This window comes from Myotis myotis, unplaced genomic scaffold (assembly GCF_014108235.1).
Source record: "Myotis myotis isolate mMyoMyo1 unplaced genomic scaffold, mMyoMyo1.p scaffold_m19_p_5, whole genome shotgun sequence".
In the NCBI taxonomy this organism is placed as follows: domain Eukaryota; kingdom Metazoa; phylum Chordata; class Mammalia; order Chiroptera; family Vespertilionidae; genus Myotis; species Myotis myotis.
The window spans coordinates 15,615,882-15,634,835 of NW_023416357.1; positions in this window are offsets into that span (position 1 = coordinate 15,615,882).

Sequence of the window (18,954 nt, forward strand, 5' to 3'; positions counted from 1 at the left end):
CTTTAGGTGCTTATTCATTACTTTGCAAGTTTCAACTTTTTTATTCTCATTATAATAGGTGACCTCTGACCCTTCACCTAGTGCAGGTTCTGTGTTGGTTTATGAATTCAGTTTTGTGTGTCCTCAATTCCTAAATGTAGGTAAAAAAAACACCTGTAGCTGAAGGTCACCATTCTCCTATATTCCACTGAGTGGGCCTTGCTCACAGCGGGGGCCAGTTATCCCTCCTCCCCGGCCAGTCCCACCCCACCCTCCACACGCAGCTGAGCCTCCTGGGGTGCAAAGCAGGGCCTGTGGCTGGGGAGCGGCTCCTGACCTGCGGGCCCTTCAGGGCCTGGGAGCACAGGCAGTCCCACGCTACCCACGCACCAGGTGGAGGGCCGGGGGCTAGAAGGCAGCCATGGGGGGTAAGGGCCACCTGTTAGCAGAGGTCCTGTGAGCCGGGGATATGGTAACAGTCCTCACCCCGAGGCTGTTGTGAGAATGAAATGAGTCATCACATACACAGTCTCCAGAAGAGTGCCAGGCAGTTGGTAGGACTGTTGGTATTTGCAGGGAACACCAGAAGCTCTGCCCCTGATTCTTAGACAGCATTCGTTCAGGGAATTTCTGCATAACACGGGGAGTGAAGGGACTTCCCCCGCCCACATACCTGAGACAGATGTTCTTGTCATTTCTCTTAGAGCAGCAACCAATTAGGTGTGTGTTCTAAAAAATGAAGAAGGTGCCGTTTATGTGCAGGGTGTGGTGGAGCAGCTAACTGCATGCATTTCACGCACCTCCATACATATCCGCACAGCGAGCCCCACCCTCCACACCCACGCCTTCAGGTGAGAGTGGACTTTGCACAGAATTGGTGCTGTGGTTACTCAAGTCCTTGCCAGGGCCACGAGTTCCCTTCAGAATTATAAAAGACAGAAGGAGACTATTTCGCCACCTACTTCCTGTCTCCCCAGTCACTCAGCCCACTGTTCTTTATGTGTGTTCTAGAGGCAGCAACAAAGGTGGGAACCCCTGGCATTTTGCTCTCCTGTTTCTTTACTGCTCTTCTCCATGGCAAGGACTCCCCATCGCCCGGCTCAGCCCCCGCTGGGCTAAGTAGGCCACCGTGGGCAGCCTGGGACCCGATTGCTGTTCACATCTTTATTCCTCTGGTAAAATGTGCTCTGCCTGCCAGACACCCAGCTCTGGAAAGGCTGTGGGCTGGGGATCTCCTCTGTCCCAGTGGGTATTTAAATGTCTCCTTACATTTCCTGTGGTGGGCTGGCTGATGATGACACGGTTTAAACAACAGGTCCAGCCATGTCTAAAGCCCAAAGCAACCCAGACGTGTTAGTAACATCCACCATGAATTCCCTTTTTTGTTTCTGGCAGCCTGAGTTATGTCTCTGTCACTCACAATTGTCCAGATGTGTGATGCAAACATAAACAGTAATGTGCACAGGTCAGGTACGGGAGGTCTGCTGGCAACCGGGGTGCCCAGAAGAAGACAGGCTCTGTGTCAGTGCAGCCCGTACTTTCCATGCCCCACTCCACCTGGCCTTGCATGGCCTTGTTCCCCTGAATACTGGTGTGAAAATTGGCAGATCTGTGTGACATCCTGGGTCACACTGTGAAGCATCTTCTCAAGAATGTCAGCTTTCATTGCCACATGACTAGTATTTTGTGGACTACAACCCTATATAATACTAGTAAAAGCCTAATATGCTAAGTGTTCAACCGTTTGTTCGACCATTCTACCAGTCGCTATGATGTGCACTGATCACCAGGGGGCAGATGCTCTGACTGGTAGGTTAGCTTGCTGCTGGGGTCCCACCCATCAGGACTGGACGAGACAGGCCGGACATGCTCTGGAGCCCTCCCGTGGTCCCTCCCTAGACCTGAACGTGCACCAGTGGGGTCCCTCTGCCTGGCCTGCAGGGGTCAGGCCGAAACCAGCAGTCTGACATCCCCCAGGGTTCCTGGATTGTGAGAGGGTGCAGGCCAGGCTGAGGAACCCCAGTGGTGCACAAATCCGTGCACCGGGCCTCTAGTATTCTATAAAATGACAAATGCATTTTGCCCATCACAAGGGAATCATTGGACCATATTTAAACTATAGCTCACCCAGGATGCTTTCTCATAGCTGGGAATAGAATATTCTGCCCTCTTTTCCAGACGTTTTATGGCATAATAGCCATGCCAATCTGAGCCAGGTGAGCCTCTCAGGGCTCTGGAGTTAGGGTGGGACACTGGAAAAGCCCTCGACGGTGCCCGGAACTCCATCTGGTTTCCTAACCGCTTACCAACAGGCAGCCCCTCAAAGAGGAAATTCGACAGACAGTGTTCCATAATTACTTCTCAATTTTCTTTTGTGGGACTCTTGCCAGAGGCGGGGGGTAGGGAGCGACCTAGAGAGTCTGGGGAGACAGCTCAGGCTCCATGGGTCTGAGCCAGGGCTTCTCATGGGCTAAGGGGAGTCCAGAGCAGGACAGGGTCACAGTGGTGGTTCTTTACTATGTACAATTTTTGAAGCTTCACATAAAATCTACTTTTGATCACTGCTTGAAAGGGAAAGATCTGGATTAAATCACGCCCCCTCGTCATTTAAGCACACAACGTGACGTGTTGGAGTTCCACTCGGCATTCTGGATGATTCTCAGACTCTCCAGGTTGCGCTGAAGATGTCTGCAAACCACAGACACCGCCCACTGGCCGCTGACCTCTCAGGTCACATAAGCAAATGCCACCAGAAAATCTGCCATTTGTAGTTAGTACGAGCACCGTCATTCTAAAGTGCACGCCTTTCGCTTGCAGAGGTAAAAGTCTTCAAAAAGAAGAGGCATCCGAGTGAGTGCCTTTGTCCCGTGCCCGTTGTTGGTTTGGTTTTGTCTGTGCGGAGGCTCTCGCTGACCACAGGCAGCCTCAGGAGGCGGGGATCAGGAGAGGGAGTCCGGGGACTGAGCCCGATTGGCCATTATAAGCCTCAAATCAACCCACAAAAGCAAAGCTGTATTTCTATGGTCACTGACTACTGTTATTTTTTAAAATATATTTTTATTGATTTCAGAGAGGAAGGGAGAGGGAGAAAGAGAAACATCAATGATAAGAGAGAATCATTGATTGGCTGCCTCCTGCACGGCCCCTACTGGCATGTGCCCTTGACCAGAATCAAATCCAGGACCCATTATTTCACAGGCTGATGCTCTATCCACTGAGCCAAACCAGCTAGGGCTGTTATTTTATTTTATTTTTAGGAGGCAAAGAAAGAAAAAAGAAAAATCTCCACGTTTCACTATAAGGCCATCTAGCACAGGACAGAGTTACACTAATTCCGCACTTGATGTTATTGCTTCTCTGAGTGGCTGCTGAAATGTGTTATGAGACTGTTTCAAAGCACACCAGTCAGAGCCAATGACATGCCTAGTGTGGCGAACTCAGTTTCTCTCCGGCTTCCTGTGGGCCCTGCAGGGTGAGGCTCCTGCCCCCTGCTCCTACCCTGTTGTAAACCAGCCCGAGGCCCTTCATCTTCGCCTTGTGTTTTCTGTTGGGGTAATTAGGGCTCTTTCCTGCCCCACCTGCCCACCGTTCTGTTTGCCCAAGCGGCTCTCTGAGCAAGGACAGATGGTGGGAGCCAGAGCAATAGAGCAGATGAGGGTGAACCCGGAATGGGCGTGGGCGTGCTTACCAGGAGGTGCAAGTTCTAGTGGCCAACCTGGGAGTAAAAACCACAGGAAGCTTGGGGTCTACACCCCCTTCATTCAGAAGTCATTCAGGAGGGCGTTGCCAGCGGCTCTCCACCTCTCTCTTTGGGACTGAACTCTTCCCTCCTGACCTGAAATGTGAGATGGTGAGACCTACCTCAACCTCTAAATGGGTCAGGAAAGCGATGATCTTACTTACATGTTCTCTCTAGTTCTCAGGGAGAAAGAAATGTGGAAGGTTGAAAGGGAGTAGGGCCAGGGTATCAATTATGCCAGCAAAGAGAGGAGATGGTGTTCTTACCACACAAAAGAAATGGTAATTATGCAACGTGATGGAGGTGCTCACTAACCTATAGTAGTAATCATTTTGCAATAGGTAAGTGTATCAAATCAACACGTTGTATACCTTACAATTACAGTCGTGTCTCTATAAAGATGAAGGAAACAAGAGGGAGATGGGAAGAGATGGGGAAAGGCAGGGGATCGATTGTGGGTGCTCACCTTCCTAAAGGATCAGGGTTCTGGACTTCTGTGAGCCTGGCTTTGTATTATGTGGAGCCATTTTAAATATTGTGATTGCTTATGTGCACCTGTGGGCTTTTTTAGACTATTGAATGAAAAGGTGTGTGATTTTTAAGTCAGTGATGATGCTCATAATGGAGCCTCGCATGAGACTTGCAGATTTAGTCAGTGTTTCTGAAGCCTCATGATGCCAGGCCCGGAGGATGGAAGCCAGTGCCACACCATCACCACCCTAACCTTTGGCCTTAAGTTTAAGCCAGTTCCTTTAGATCTAACAGCAACATCCTAGCTATTAGACTCTGGAAAGGCTTCAAAATATAAAACAAAGGACATGTTTATAGTAAAAATACTTTAGTAAAAGAAAAAAACTTCTTGGGTGACTACTATGTGTCAGGCATGGGCTCCAGGCTTTATGTAAGTTAACTCCCAACAACCCTTTGAGTAGGTCCTGCTATTATCCCCATTTTGCAGAGTTAGAAACTGAGGCAATAAAGAGGTTAAGTGAATTAGCCAAGGTCACCTAGCTACCAAGTGGTAATCAGCCTTTGAACCCAGGTGCTCTGGATCCAAAGCCTACCTCTCTTAGCCATGACACTATTACAATTTATAGGAGAACATGGTTATATCAACCACATAGTATTATGTCATATCATATTATTACTAGAGGCCCGATGCATGAAGATTCATGCAAGAATGGGCCTTCCTTCCCCTGGCTGCAGGCACTGCCTTCACTCCAGCCAGAGCCACCTTTCCACCTTCCCACGCTGCCCAGAGGCCCGGAGCAGCTGGGGTAGTGTGGAATGACTGCATCCCACTCCGCACCTGCATATGCAAATTAACCTGCCATCTTTGTTGGGTTAATTTGCATACCACTCCTGATTGGCTGGTGGGTGTCGCAAAGGTACAGTCAGTTTGCATCTTTCTCTTTTATTAGTGTAGATAGCCCACATGATTGAATTCTTGCCCCGTGTCAAGCAAGCTTTCAGTCCTTTACATGCACAACTTCATTCCATGTGTTAACACACCAACAAGAGAGGCACTGGTGATCCTGGGGTTCCAGATGAGACCTTGGGGCTCAGGAAGACTGAGTGACTTGACCAAGGTGGCGGAGAGACTCATCAGGAAAACCACGGTTCCCACTCAGAGTCTTACCTTGGAGTCACAGGACCTACTGATAATGTTAATCTGGTTCCTATTAACCAAGGCCCCCTGGCTCAGTTCATTTTCTGAGCTGATACATGCATTTCCAAGACAGGCAACCAGTCCTGTATGAATTAAAGTTCTCATCTTGGGCCCCAGGAATTCAAATGGCCGGCACACAGTTCAAACTCATCACTTTGGCCCAGGGAGCTCCAAGCATGAAGCATTACCTCAAGTGGATCTTATATAGTAGAACGGAAGCACGAACAGAGATGGTTAATGAGCTTCCTAGCTGTTCTTCCTGGGTGAGGCATGAAGCAGTGACATGCATCTGCCTCTAAATCATATAATCCCAGCCAACCCAGACTGACATGTAGCTCCTAGGCTCTGCTCCGGTCCCTGAAGGACAGGACTGTTGTTTGACTTCACTTCAAAGGTCACAGACTCAGTGTCTTTGCGTGTAGAGTGAGACCGACTCCAGAGCTGTGTGCTCTGCGCGTTCACCGTCTGTGAATTCGGTAACTCTGCACAGGCTTCCTTCTGGGGGTCACAGAACCGTGGGCCATTTTCATGGTGCTCTGAGTTCCCGGTCTGCCCCCGGAAAGGTTTGTGCAGGTGGTGGTTACAGTTACTTCTGCTGCTTTAGGCACCCCCACTGTTTATTACCTGCATGGATTCTGTGAGCCAGGAATTTGGAAAAGGCACAGCAGGGACGTTTCTCTGCCCTGTGCCGTATGAGGCCTCAGCTGGGAAGGCTCAAAGGCTGGGTGTGGCTGACAGCTGGGAGCTGACATCATCTTGAGGTGTGCTCACTCTCCTGGTGCCTGGCACGGGCTGGGAGCCGCAGAGACCAAGGCCTGCCAACCAGAGTGCGCACACGGGCCTCTCCATGTAACAGGACTTCTCCCAGCATGGCAGCCCCAGCCGCTTACAATCCCTGCAGGACAGCTGGGTGGCCCACGTGCGAGTATTCCAGGGGACGAGGGGGAGGCAGCATCCCCACCCATGGCACACAGCATCACTTCCGCGGTGCTGGGTGCTGCCAACCAAGTCACGAGACACCCAGGTTCAAGAAGAGGTAGGACTCCACCTCTTGATGGGAGGGTGGCAAGGTGGCATGGTAGAATGTCTCCGGGTGGGAGATAGCATGCGGCCAGCACTGGAAACCTGCCATCATGAGTCCAAGAACATAAATGGGAAATCGCAGGCTCTACCTGCCTTATCAGAAAACCAATGACCTCAGTATAAAAACAAACAGGCAAACCTTTGAAGACAAGCTAACTCCCTGAGAGCCAGCATCTGCAGGTTTCTTTGTGAAATCCCACAGGAGTAGGCAGAGCAAGAGTTCGCGAAATGCGGTCAGTGAGGCTCAACTACGTACTCTAAGCAATCGCCGACTGGGAGAAGGAGAAACCCCCGGCCGCAGTATTCGCTGGAAAGAGCTCTGACAATGACTGGGAATCTGATTTTATGAGAATGAATAGGGAATTAGCAAACGCGACCGGTTAGAACGACAAAAGGAGGAAATCTGAAAAGGCCCAGAATAGCGGCTTATTCCTGGCTTACTCCTAGATTTCACTGATTTCCTGGTAGTGGTGATAATTACTTACTGCAAGAATAACACTCCGTGAAGTATGTGATTATGCTTATGTCATAGTTATGCTTAAGTTATATTTTTTTAGGAATATGGATTTCTGTCGTTTTTGCCTGCCCGTGATTCCTTCTCCCTTCTCTGGTAACAGACAGGCCTGTCTGCTTTGGGAACTGTTTGTGCCCTACCTGGTGGGGCTGTTAAACCAAGTGCCCACCACCGCGCCTCTGGGCTCATGATCCAGGCTGAGTCCATGCCATGATTCATGCCGTGATTGTTCCAGAAGTGTGTATGTGTGCATGCATGTACATATGTGTGTGCCTGTGTGTGGAGCCTCCTGTGGGACCACACCATCCCCTAAGATTCCTGTGGCTGCTGGGGAAGAGAGGACTTCTTTTGGGACTGTGTGCTAAGTAGGGATCCCATGCGCCTTGGAGACTGAGAGGTGGAGACTGAGGCAGAGGCCAAGAGAGTAATGACAGTGGGAAACAGTTATGCGTGGAGCCAGAGCTACCCCTTGGACTTCCCTGGTTAATAGAGTGGATGAGTTCCATCTTTGACCTGTGCTGGTTCTGACTGGGATTCTGTCCCTTATAACCACAAGGTCCTGATTTTCTGGTATTTGTGCATGGGCAACTCCCACAGGATGGATCCGTCATTCTCATTCAGATCTTTTGCCCTCACATGGTCTCCTGGTGGGAAAGCTCCTCGCCCCTCCCCCCCCGCCCCCCCCCCCCCCCCCCCCCCCCCCGCCGCCATGAGGTTAGAGCGGTACTCTAGGCCGGGGATGGGATGTAGGGGGGGGGGGGGGCGGCGCTAAATCAGCCCCTCATGACTCTGGAGGTCAGCTGGGACTGTGTGCAGACGGGCACCAAGCAGTGCTCTCTGCGATCTTCTCTTAGCCTCCAGGCAGAACTGGTAGCATCACACATGTCCCACGTTTGCTGGCAGGACAGGGCAGGCTGGGGTCACAGGGACAGGGTAATTGCGCCCAGGGAAGAAGACTTGAGAATGTCGAGTTCCTGAAAAATGGAAATTCTTCATTTTTCTCTGGCACAGATGCATGCACACACTTTCATAGCTATTGTTTTGATGAGGTTTGATCTTTTATGTACGGAAATCTCAGCTCTGCCCTGAGCATGATGTTCTAAAGGGCATGGGGCTGGAACCTGGCTCCTGCCTGCTCACAGGCTACCCCCCCCCCCCTTTTTGCTGGATTCAGGGCCACCATCAAGATAAAGACTCTCCTTGTATTTCTGGGCCATTTAGTAGTAGAGAGGTTGCTTTTAATGAAAACTCCTTTTCTTCTTTCTATATCACTAAATTTCATTGTGTTCACAGAGACTGGTGTTTAAAGGAGACATAGTTCTTGGTTTCTTGTGTTTATATTTACTGCCTCATTTTAATGGAGTAAGATAATTGATTTATTTTTAAGGTCATGATATACAACCCACATTTATGGCTTCTGGGGACTATTGATTATCTTATATTTTAATACATACTTTTTTTTGAAATATGTACATTTTGGCCCTAGCCAGTATGGCTCAGTGGATAGAGCATCAGCCTGCGGACCAAAGGGTCCCGGGTTGGATTCCAGTCAAGGGCATGTACCTTGGTTACAGGCTCCTCCCCGGCCTGGGCCCTGGGCCCTGGTCAGAGCATGTGCAAGAGGCAACCAATCAATGTGTTTCTTTCACATCCATATTTCTCTCTGTCTTTCCCTCTCTCTTTCACTCTTTAAAAATCAATAAAATTTATCCTCAGGTGAGGATTGAAAAATAAATGTAAAAAATAAAATAAATAAAATGAAATATGTACATTTTTGAAATATATAACATGAATATATGTACATATTTGCTATATCTGTATATAAAAGCCTAAGCAACTTGAAAAACCGAATGACCAGTCGACCAGTTGCTATGACTAGCACTGACCTCCAGAGGGCATATGCTCAATGCAGGAGCTGCCCCTGGTGGTCAGTGTGCTCCCACAGCCAACCTCCTGTGGTGGGCCAACTTCCCACGGTCCCTCCCACCCATGCACAAATTCGTGCACCAGGCCTCTAGTATAAAATAATAGTATATATGGTTTTGTATATTTACTATTTACAGATACTATATATATTTAAAATAGTAACTACTTATGGTCTTAAGAGCGACATAGTTTTGCTTTTTAAACAGCAGCAAAACCCCTAAGCTTTTTGCTCTAAAATTTCAGCTCTTTTCCTAATTCATCTGGTAATTATTTTCTTTTCATATATCTAAATGATATGCCTTTTTTATTCCTTATCATTTTAGACATTATCTTTTGACTTCCTGTTACAAGATTAAAATTTGTCTCTCACTCTTTCCCTCATTTTTCTTCTTTTTAAAAAATTCTCTATAGTTTAAAGTAGTACACATAGTATTACATATGTCTCCTTTTCCCCCCATTGATCTCTCCCCAGCCACCCCCACCTCCCAGCACATTCCCTCACCTCCCTATTGTTTGTGTTCATTGGTTATGCTTATATGTATGAATACAAGTCCTTTGATTGACCTCTTAACCTCCCCCACCACCACCCTCCCCTGCCTTCCCTCTGAAGTTTTTTTTTAAAAATATATTTTTATCGACTTCAGAGAGGAAGGGAGAGGGATAGAGAGATAGAAACATCAATGATGAGAAAGAATCATTGATCAGCTGCCTCCTGCATGCCCTCTACTGGAGATCGAGTCCGCAACCCAGGCATGTGCCCTTGGCTGGAATTGAACCTGGGTCCCTTCAGTCCACAGGCCAACACTCTATCCACTGAGCCAAACCAGCCAGAGCTCCCTCTGAAGTTTGATGGTCTGGTCGATGCTTCTCTGTCTCTGTATCTATTTTTGTTCATCAGTTTATGTTGTTCATTATATTCCACAAATGAGTGAGATCATGTGATATTTATCTTTCTCTGATTGGCTTATTTTGCTTAGCATAATGCTCTCCATGTCCACCCATGTTGTTGTGAATGGTCAGAGTTCTTTCCCTCATTTTTATCTCCTCATTTTTATCCTACCGATATGGTGGGTATGGCACCATTTTCTAACCTTATTAAAACGGTATCAATTCCCTTCTTGTACAGCCGTTCATTCTTCCTGGAGTTAATTGCCTCCCTTTTGTTCACGTGCTTCGTTTTCTAGGTACCCATATTTAAATTTTTTCCAAGTGTGCCGTCAGCTTTATCAGGTGCCTACCACATTATTTCCCATTAGTACATAACCAATTCCATTTTTCTCCCTGGAGCCCTCCCTTCCGGAATCCCCTGGCTTCCTGTCCCAACTGGACTGATTGATCGCTAGACAATGTTGTCCTTTTGAAAAGGAAATTCATATTTATAAATTTCCATTTGTCAGGATGCCTCCCTCTGCACCGGGAAGGGAAGGACTCTTAACAGCTCTATCAATGGAGAAGGCAGGGACCTACATCTGCATGACAGCCTTACGAAACAACTCTGTTTACTATTCTTTTCCTGGTCACCTTCCCGTAACTTGCCTCCTTGGCCCTAATCCCTTCCTTTGTTTAGCCTCAGAGAGTATATCATCCCCATTTCTAGCCACCTCCCTGGGTCACTCATTGCTGGGTACTCCCATGTATATGGGTAATGCACTTGTTAATACACTTGTTAGTCCTCCTGCTAATCCATCTTCGGCCTGTCTGATTTAGAGGACCCAGCTAGGGAACCTAAGATGAGTAAAGGGAAAAGATTACTTTCCCTTTTCTGTACTACCAGCCCTAGTGAAAAGTGACTTCTTTATTTTAATGTCTATATCCCAAACCTGAGAAAGGCCCCTGTTGCCTCTTTGTGGGTCATTGGCCCCTTGACCAGAAGCAATGAGGATGCTCTAATGGCACCTGTGGTTGGCATCCCCTTTAAGACATCATGGAACCAGGGAGTGGTGGGTGTTTCCTGAAAGAAGGGGGCTGAGCTGACACGCCTGCATGTCCACTGCTGGGCTGAACCAAGAAAAGGCATTACCTGGAGGGGCAGAAACTCGGGAGCCAGGGGACCAGGGCTCTACTCTTGTTTGCACCCATAATGGTTACTGACCTTTTTCATGGGCTTCTCTTCACCTCAGTGTCCATTCTCTTCAAAGGAAGGATCTAGACTAGAGTTTGTGATATAATCCAAGATTCTAAAATCTTACCCTCTGTTCAACAAGAGCTTGTAACATAAAGGGTGCTCCGACGTAGACCTAGGTGTACATCACTAAACAATAATGGAAAAGAAAGTGGAACCAGAAAGTAAATGATTCAAAACAATAACTAACATTGATTAAGCTTTTACTATGGGTGAGGCATTGTTAAATGCTTTATTTGGATTATCACATTTTTCATTTCCAAGAATTCTTTCTTGTCCTCTGATCCAATTTCAAAGCGTCTTGTTACATCTCTGTGCCTCCATTTCCTCATCTGTTAAATGGGGGTAATAATCTTTCGTACTTGTGAGGTCTTGGTGAGGATTAAATGAGATGACAGATGTAAAGCACTGAGAAGTACCAGGAATATAATCATCATTCATTACATATTATAAAGATTATTATTAGCTATTCTCCTTGTTGGTTTATATACTTATAAATATGAATTTCCTTTTCAAAGGGACAGTGGGCATCTTAGGGGGCAGCTTTCTCTCTCTGCTGACTCAGGCACACTTCTCCACCTACTTCTCCTCCAAAAATGTGATAACGTTTTTGTCCACTGGTGTTTCTTCTTTGATTTTCTGTATCCTTCTCTTTTAATTTCTCTGGTCATTTTAAGGTAGAAGAGGTTATTAAAATACTCAGCTAATCTGTCCCTGTTAAAGCACTATTTGCCGATTTTTGGCATTTGGTAATTTTAATTTTTCCCTTTTTTTATTATTTAACCCGTGATGTTTCACAAAGGCTCATGCTTAACTGTGTGAACTGTCTCTTGCTCATCAGTAAAGTGTCAGTAATCATATGTAAATCTCCAGCATTGTGTCTGTAACATAGGGAGGGTTAAATGAATATTTGTGGTACTTCCCGCCTTTATTGTGTTGTTTTTTTTTAAGTCAGGCCAAAGAGAATTTAATTCCCACCTCCCTTCCCCTTTTATCTTTATCTTCTTTGTCTTAATATATTATGATTTCTAGCTCCAGGTAGCCACTAAATAAGCTTCATTCTGAACTGGGCAAGATGGTGGAAATATTGCATTTCCCCTTACCAGTCAAGAAAGACGTCTGTGAACAGGTAGGGCCTCAGCAGGCTTAAATTGTGGACAGAGACAGCTGACCAAGCTGTGAGCGGGGTCCTTCTGTCACATAGCACAGCTTTGAACTGTGTTTGAAGATCAGAGGGGCATGAGGGAACCAAAGGATTCTTTGTTGGTGTCTTGTCCAAAAGAGGATAGATCATAACAACGAGTTTCCAAGAGTTCTCGTCATTGACGCAGGCATTCATTCACTCTGCAAATATTTACTGAGTGACTGCAATGTGGTAGGGACTGGGGATTCCTCATTGCACAAGACAGACGAAGTCTATGCTTCCTCGAGTGGCCATTCCACTGGTGTAGGGTAAATCAGCATTGCCTGCCATGGGGACTTACTGACTATCACATAAAAGTTATGCAACCCAGCAGCTCTTCCTAACTCACTTCTCTTTTGCCACCCCCCACCACAGAGACTAAAAAAGCTAGATCTTGCTGTCCCAGCTTCCCTTGCAGTCGAGGTAGTCACATGATGCCATTCTGTCAGTGTTAATTATGAGCTATTATCTACCAGGGCTTCTGGGAAGGATACATGTATCTGGTGCTTCCTTCTTCTTTCCTCCTCCTTCTTCCTTCCCTGAATTTGAAAACAGTGCTTAGAGCTACAACAGCCTTCATATCAGAAGGACCAAGAGAGTCACAGGTTAGAGAAGCGGGACCAACACCAATAATACTTGCCTCTGGGCTTCCTGTGACCTGAGACTGTTCTTCTTTGTATCCACTATCATTTAGGTTTGTTGTTAGTCATAGCTGGAAACGGCCTTAACTGTCACATCAAGGTAGCCATCAATGCAACCCCTTTTATTTTTCTCTTCCTTCTTAAAATGAAATTTCAAAAGTGTTCCCAAATTGAAATTCTTTACAAGATTTAAATTGCCACTGACTGATCACTTATTTAATACTAGAGGCCTGGTGCACGAAATTCGTGCACGGGTAGGATCCCAGGCCTGGCCGGCAATCAGGGCCGATCGGGGCCTTCAAGCTGCCGGCCAGAGCCTTCCTTTCCTGGCTGCCAGCTGCCAGGCTTCCTTCCCCAGCTTCCTTCATTCCACACCACCCCCTGGTGGTCAGCGCACGTCATAGCAAGCAATTGAACTCCTGGTCTCCTTGTCAAACTACCGAAGGGACTCTTTGCATATTAGCCTTTCATATATACAGTGGGGCCTTGACTTACGAGTGTCCCGACTAACAAGTTTTTTGAGATACCAGCTGTCTCTCGGCCGATTTTTTGCATTGAGTTGATAGAGTAATTTGAGTTAAGAGCTCCTTAACGAGCTCAGTCTCGGAACGAATTAAACTTGTAAGTCAAGGCCCCACTGTATAGATGTTTGGCAGAGCAGTAAACTTATCCCACTTAGGGATCATTATGGAGTAGAAAGCCAATCTGGCAGCATGTAAGAAAAAAAAAATCCTTTTAGGTCAATTAGCTTCAACTCAGATTCCAAAATATGGCTTGAGAACCCCTAGAACTGCCTTGTGGCCACTCCCTTGAGCAGAGGTGTGGGGACACTGCCTCTAATGTGAAGAGTGGAAAAAGCAAGAAGACATCTCGGTGAAAGGGAAGAACACAAATGCCTGTGGAGACATAAACATCCACAATACCAAACCCGAGAGGCTTGCTAAAGCCATGCCAGGCGTTGTGGGATGATCATTCCTGAGCGAAACTCAACCAGAAAGTCACAGGAATTCTAGTGGCACCAAAAGCGAAGGTGATGGCAGACATCCTAATGTTAGGAGAGCAGAGGTCAACAAACCTCATACCTCGGGCCAAACATGGACCTGCCCTTGTATAACTTGTGAGCTAGATGGGTTTTTACATTTATAAATGGTTGAAAAGTAATCAAAACAAGAAGGATATTTTGTGACATGTGAATATCATATGAAATTTGAACTGTGGTATTCCTAAGTAATGTTTTATGGGAATACAGCCATGCTCATTCATTTACAAATTATCTAGGACTACTTTCATGCCATAGAGGCAGCACTGAGTAGTTGCATGGCCCACAGAGCCTCAAATATTTACTATTTGGCTCTTTACAGGAAGTTCGCCACCCCTATAGAATTTCGGGCCTGCCCCAGCTGGTTTGGCTCACTGGATGGAGCGTCGGCCTGCGGACTGAGGGGTCCCAGGTTCGATTCCGGTCAAGGGCATGTACCTTGGTTGCAGGCACATCCCCAGTAGTGGGTGTGCAGGAGGCAGCTGATCAATGCTTCTCTCTCATCAATGTTTCTGACTCTCTATCCCTCTCCCTTCCTCGCTGTAAAAAATCAATTATATATATATATGTGAAATCTCTCCCAGTATCATAGGGAATTGTATGTTACAATAACATTAAAAATGTATACCAGTGATATATATTTTGGAAAATACTGAAAAGTATGCAGAAGAAAATAAAAATAGCTGTTAATATTATCACCCATGCTAACAACCATTAATATTTTGGGGCTTATTCTTCAAGTATTTTTCTGTACATAAATATTTTTTCCACATAATTTGGCTGCATACACTATATTAATATTATTTCAATTAATAGGAAATTGATCTTCAATAGGCTTAAGCTAAAAAAAAAAAATAGGAACAGTTTTTGGCTTATCTAACTGAAAGACATAGGAATATTACTGCTTCAGGTATGGCTGAATCCAGGAGCTCACACAATGTCCTAGGGCTCTTTCACTTCCTTCATACACATGCCAACATCAGGCAGTCCCTTTCCTTATAGTGACAAAAGGGCTGCCGAAGTCCCCATTCACACAGCAGCAATCCCTACAGGAGGAAAGAAATTCTACCTCCCCTGACTCCCGAAAATGAGTCTTTCCAGTGTCAGTCAATATTTTTGACAGTATGAGTTTTGTTTGTTGCATGGTATGGAATTATTTAGACGTACCACAAGTTCTTAAACTGATCTTTTTGAGGAGATTTTTATCTCAGAATCATGATTACAGGATTTAGATGGGTTTTGAAATCAACCAGTACCTTCTATTCCTTTCCGTAAAGGAAACTAAGGCCCAAAAAGGGTAAGTGATTTCCCATTATTGTTCAAGTATTGATGGTGGGGAGCCAGATCGAGATGATTCCAAGATTCACTTTCTTCTTCCAGCTGTACTCTCTTAAATTTTCAACCCTGCAGCAAAAGTTCAGGCTATGCAAGCAGTCAACTAACTGAGTGTGCCTGTCTGGGGAGTCTGAGAAATAAGTGAGTCGGAAAAAAGAGAGCAATCTGGTTTTCCTACTCTTGGATTTGCTTCTAAAAAAGGGATGGGGTGGGGGTAGACAAAGCCACAACGGCTGCCGTTTGTTTGTTCCTCTTTAACTAAATACAGAAAGCAACGCTGTGTTGGTTAATCAGAGCTGCAAGCCCAGTGAAGTGCCTCAAAGTTTTAGAGATTGTAGCTGCCCACGTATTTTTATTTGATTGTCCGATTAGACCGCAAACTTGTTTTTTCACTTGTATAGTTCATGTGGCAAGGCTCCTGCTGTCCCTGCAATCTTGAAAAGCTGACCAGGCAGGAAGGAGGAAGTGCCATCCTTTGGAAAGAGAACTTGCGGACAAGGACATCTGAAGTACTCAGAGCCCATTTGTCGAGAAAGGGAAGGGACCCACCTGCAGACTCATTGAACCTGGTGATGAGGAGCAAAGCGGACAGTAAACCCTTGAAGTGAGGCACAATGGGTACATGCTGTACCCTGCAAGCGCTCGTTCAGTCCCACCAGACATAGAGCAGGGCACTCAGGAGAAACTGAGACCTTTGTCGCTGGCCTCGGGAGCTCACAGTCACGTGTGGGAGAGACGAGGAACTGGACAAGAGGCCCCCAGCATACTGGGTGCGTGCAGTGGGAACAGGAGGGTGGTGGAGCCCGGTTCCTAACTCGTCGTGGGTGGTCCAGAAATGCTTCCCCGAGGAGAGTAGGCTTGAGCAGAGTCTGGAAAAACCACGGGAGTCAGCCAGGGCCCAGGGAGTGCAAACATCAAGGTCAAAGGCCAGAGACAGTGAGTGAGCACCACTCTATGCAAACTGCAGGCAGGACAGATATCAGGAATCTGGGGAACAGTGAAGCTGTCTACTTTTCTGTTTTTAATTAAGGAAATGCTAAGTGCTGGTCTGGACTTACACAAAATGTGAAGTTCTTTTCCACACACACCACCCCCGCGCCTTTCAGTTCCCGTTAGGGCTCTCAGCTGACCTCCTGTACCCCTCTCGCCAGCACTTGAGCCCTTTTCGCCTCCTTCTGAACATCTGCTCTTAGGAAGAGCCCAGACCTGCTGGCCCTAAGGTGCCAGTGCCTAATAGGGTAGCGCTGTCACTTAGATGATGGCTATTAGACTAAATCCCAGACCAAGGAGCGCATTTGGAATGGTAGCATGAGGCCCCAGCTTGAACAGCTTGGAGGACCCATCCAGCAGTCCTGGGTTTATACCCAAAAGCACTAGAAGCAGAGACTCAAATGTTTGAACACCTCTGTTTGCGGCAGCGTCTACAGCAGCCAAAAGGTGAAACAACCCAAGTGCTCACTGAGGTCTGAATGGGTAAACCAAATGTGTTATACATACAATAGAACACTCTCAGCCTTACAAAGGCAGGAAATTCTGACACATGCCACAACACGGAATAATCTTGAAAACATTATTATGCCAAGTGAACTAAGCCAGTCACAAAACGACAAGTGACAAATACTGTATGATTCCACTTACGTGCGATACCCAGAGTAGTCAAATTCAGAAAGTAGTCAAAGACAGAAAGCAGAATGATGGTTGCTAGGGGCTGAGTGTGAGGGGAGAGACGGAGTTAGGGTCTAATGGGTACAGAGTTTCCATTTGGGGAGATGGAAAAAGTTATGGAGCTGGATGGCTGGTGATCGTGACACAACAGTATGAATGTCCTTAGTGCCACTAAACTGTACACTTAGAAATGGTAAATTTTAAATATATTTTACTACTAGTCCTACTACTACTACTACTACTACTACTACTACACACACACACACACACACACACAGGGACAATGAATTTGGATGACAATTGGAAGTGAGGGCAAGTGGGAAAATTTCCCTGATTCTTAGTAGCAAGTTTAGCCATTACCTTCACTCACCCATTCGTTCGTATTTTCATTCAATGAATGTTGAATAAGTACCTTCCATGTGCCAGGCAGCATTCTTGGTACAGGAATTGTAGCAACTGACCAGCAACTTCCTTTGCAACCTCCCTACTAGAGGAGGATGTTTAAGTGGAGGTCAGTCAACCAAGGAAATTCCCAATAGAAAGGAAGATTGCAATTACTGCCCAAAGGTACAGTCGGTTTCCCATGTCAACGTTTCCCAGCTCTCGAGGCGGACCCAGATGTAAATGAGTGACCCTTGAGTAAAATGAAAGATTTGGCTTAGCAATGGAGAGTACATTTTGCAATGTCTTCAAAGGCTCTGGAGGTTGGCATTCCAATTTCAGAGTTCAAATGGCCAAAACTTTGTGAAAACAAAAAGCCTAAGAAAATGTTTGCAAAGAGCTGTTGAGCAGGCTGCTTGTTTGTTTATTTGTTTGTTTCCCCTCCCCGCTTTCTTTCTTTATTCTGATTTGGGCCATATCATGTGACTAACTTAAGTGGCCATCGCACGGGCCACACATGCTGAGCTCTTCAGCATCACAGTCAAGTGGCTTCCGGCACAATGCTGGGCACTGACTTTTTTTCAATTGGTCTAAAGTCAATATTTTTGTGAGTGCAGTTATTTGTGTCAACATTTTAGCTGAGATCACTGTGGAGTGTGAGGCCACCTTTAGCTGGCCTCTCAATGAACTTATTCACCAATATTCTAGCTCTAATCTAGACACTAGGCCAGAGTTCTTGCCCTCAAAAAGCTCACAATCTAGATATTTTATTAAAAATCAACAACCTCGTAATTATTAAGGCATTTGGAACATCACACGTGGGTTGCTCAGAAAGTCAATCACAAAATCTACATGTAGTCACATCCTCTTTATTTGGCTAATATTTGTATGGTGTTTATTATGTGCCAAGCATTACTCTAAGGATTTTGCACATATTTAACCACTTTATGCCTATAACAACCCCATGAGGAAAAAAGTCTTATGAGACCCATTTCACAGATGAGAAAACTGAGGCACAAAAGGTTAAAGCGTTGCATAAGATGGTGTCTAATATGCAGCCAAGCCAGGTAGTCTGGCTTCAAGGTCTAGGTCTGTAAGTACCACACTAAGAGGCCTCCCACTCAGCTTTGGGAGTGACAGTGAATAGCAAACCATGAGATCCTGAGCATGAATTAATTGAAAAGATTATTTTAGGCTGAGTCCAAACAACAGGGTTCATAAATGTTATCTTGTGGGAGGAGGAGGAATTTACTGGCTAATTTGTTATGTGGTTTAAAGACTTAGGTAAATTTTATTTTATTATACCACAATAATGTAGTCCTAGTATTTTCAGCTTCTAAAATAGACAATGGTAGCCCTAGCTGGTTTTGGCTCAGTGGATAGAGTGTCGGCCTGTGGACTGAGGGGTGCCGGGTTCAATTCTGGTCAGGGGTACATGCCCAGGTTTCAGGCTCTATCCCCAGTGGGGGGCGTGCAGGAAGCAGTCGATCAATGATTCTCTCTCATCATTGATGTTTCTATCTCTCTCTTCCTCTCCTGTCCTCTCTGAAATCAATAAAATATTTTTTTAAATAGACAATTGTACTCATCACTGCTCATAACCTTGTTTAACACAGCAATTTAAAGTTATTTGTTTTGTATGAGTAACATGGCTCTAACACGAAAGTTAGTTTATGGC